This window comes from Microtus ochrogaster, chromosome 2, assembly GCF_000317375.1.
Source record: "Microtus ochrogaster isolate Prairie Vole_2 chromosome 2, MicOch1.0, whole genome shotgun sequence".
NCBI classification, from domain to species: domain Eukaryota; kingdom Metazoa; phylum Chordata; class Mammalia; order Rodentia; family Cricetidae; genus Microtus; species Microtus ochrogaster.
The window spans coordinates 27,125,935-27,128,381 of NC_022010.1; the positions used below are offsets into that span (position 1 = coordinate 27,125,935).

General features: G+C 58.0%; 1 protein-coding gene across 3 annotated transcripts in view; it reads right to left on the reverse strand.

The window, feature by feature from the left end:
- Caln1 (calneuron 1) overlaps positions 1-2,447 on the reverse strand; it is a 463,165-nt gene that overhangs the window by 387,772 nt on the left and 72,946 nt on the right. Inside the window, exon 1 of one of the 3 annotated variants that reach the window (XM_013350759.2) lies at positions 1,674-2,383. The exons of the other annotated variants lie outside the window; for them this stretch is intronic. The gene's annotated coding sequence lies outside the window, so the exon portion shown is untranslated. Of the gene's footprint in view, positions 1-1,673; positions 2,384-2,447 lie in introns of those variants that run through there. 3 annotated transcript variants of the gene reach the window in all.

Genomic DNA, 2,447 nt, shown 5'->3' on the forward strand with positions numbered 1-2,447 from the left:
CACACACACACACACACACACACACACACACACACACACACACACACACACCGATATATACATAAAAATAAGAAATTGATAAATAATAAAAAACAATTCACATTCTGCTTGCCATCTTACATAAATAAATAAATAAACAAATAAACAAATAAAAATGTTAAATCCCCCCCTCCAACACTCCAACAACCTGGACGACAGCCGGAGTCTTGCTGTTGGAAGGGACAATGTGTCTTGCTCCACCCTGTAAGAAAATTCCACACCAAACGGCTTTACAACCTCTGCTAAGCTCTGATTCTGGTGGTTTTGTGTGTGTGGTTTGTTTGGTTGTTTGTTTGTTTTTTTTTTTAAGTTGATCTTTGCAACTGGGAGACAGCAGTTAGATACAGAACACGAGTCTCCCCACGTGCAGAAATACTGTGGTATCGAGCACACGCACGGGGGTTAGCACAGCCCCCGGTTCTTTCTACAGGTCTCAGGAACTCCGCAGCCCAGGCTGCACCTGGCCACTGCAGATGTAGTTAATACCACAATTTACCAGACTTCACAGCCACAGACCACAGGGTCTCTCGGGTGGTATGTTTTGAACCCAGGAATGTCTCCTTTTTATGTTTTAAAAAAAAGCAATTAGAAGAAAAAAAAAGAATAGGCTGGGGCCTTTGGGATGGCGCTCCAGTCTTGGCACCTAAGGAACTGCATGCAGACACCGCTTCCCCTGGAGCTAAGGAATGAGGCGCAAATGGGATCTCACAGGCTCCTGGTGCAAAGGAACAGCTTTGAGAAGAAACGCCCTGGATGGGGGCCGAAGGTGCACGTGGCCCGCACTGTGGAATCAAACCGCAGTGCTGGGTCCCGACTTAGCACCACCTGCCAGTGGGTCGAAGCATACTGGGGACCTCCAGAGCCCTGAGACAGGACTAGAACTACCTGCTGCTGCCCAGGCGCCCTCAGACCAAGTCTGAGGAAGTTCACTCCCCAGAGCGCTGGTCTGGAGAAGCTGGGCAACCCAGCAAACCTGTCTTGCACTAGAGAGGCAGTCTACCTCTGCCCTGGATCTGGATTAGTTCCAAAGCTTGCCACTCGGGGTCCCGGTGGGACTGCCTGGAGCCTCTAGGGTCACCCCATGCGTTCCAAAACCACCGATCCTGCCCAAGGGGGCGAGCTTCAGGGACAGGGGACTGGAGATGGCGTGAACCATACCTCCCACCTCCCCCTATAGATCGCCATGACTCCAGCTTCCCGGAGACCAGGAAGACACCAAGGACTCCCACTTAGACTGCTATGCAGATCGGATCCCTGACACCCAGAGCTCCCTTTCCCACAATCTGGGCGTCCCTGGGGGACGCGCAGTCCGGTAGCCACTGGCACCCAAGACTCCACGAGCTGGCACAGTCCCGGGATCCCCAAGAGTAAATCCAGGCCCTTCTGCAATTCCAGCATCCCTCACCCACCCTAAGCATCAAGAGAAATCGAGGTGGCACGGGTGATACCCCGGTCCTGAGAGGTGGGGTGCTTAAAGCGGGGCCAACAGGTCCGGGAGGCGCTTGTGGGCAGCACACCCGCCCACTCCGAGGCGCGCTAGGGTAGGGGCATCCGGGAAGGGACCATGGAAGCAGCGAGGGAAACAAGGATGCAGGGAGGATGCGGGATGAGGACCAGGAGAGAGCAGCACTCACCTCTCTTGGAGCCCGGGCTCCGCTGCCCGGCTGCCCAGGCACCTCCTCCGAGGCCCGCAGGGAGGGGGCGACGCGAAACCGAGCGCTCAGCCTGGCGCTCACACGCGTCCCCGCGCGGGCATCCTTCCTCTCTGCCGCCGGCTCCCACGGCGTCCCCCACTCCGGTTGGGAGGCAGCTTTGCCCAACCCAGTGGCGCCCGGGAACCGCGTGCAAGTCTTTCCCTTGAGTCTGCTGATCTTTGCAGAGCCCGCGGTGATCCAGGCTGCTCCTTCCGACCCTGTCCTTGTCCTCGCCTCCCGTCTAGGGAAACGTGCGCCCCGCACCCCCTGCACCGAGCTCGCCTCTACCCCTCCCGCGCCCGCTGGCCGCGCGGGCTCAGCCCATGTGCGCGGCTGCCTCCTCGCTGCGCCCCGGAGCCCAGTGGCCGAGGCCCCGCCGGAGTTGCGCGCCCCAAAAACTCCATGCAGCTCCGGCCTCCTCCCTAGTGCCTCCCCGGCTCCTCCGAGGAGAAGCCTAGCGATCTCTAGCAAAACGATCCCCTTCCACTCTTGCCCTATTCCTCCAAGCCTGGTTATTGGGCTGACTTGGCCACCCCAGTCTCTCCCGATTTTCTCCTGGGATTAGGGAGCTCCCACCCCCACCCCCCAAAGCCTCTCCAATGGCTCCCTCCGTTTCCAAGCAGCGCAACCTGAGGAACGCCTCGGTGCGCGCGCACTCTCTCTCCCTCCCTCTCTCTCTCTCTCTCTCTCTCTCTCTCTCTCTCTCTCTCTCTC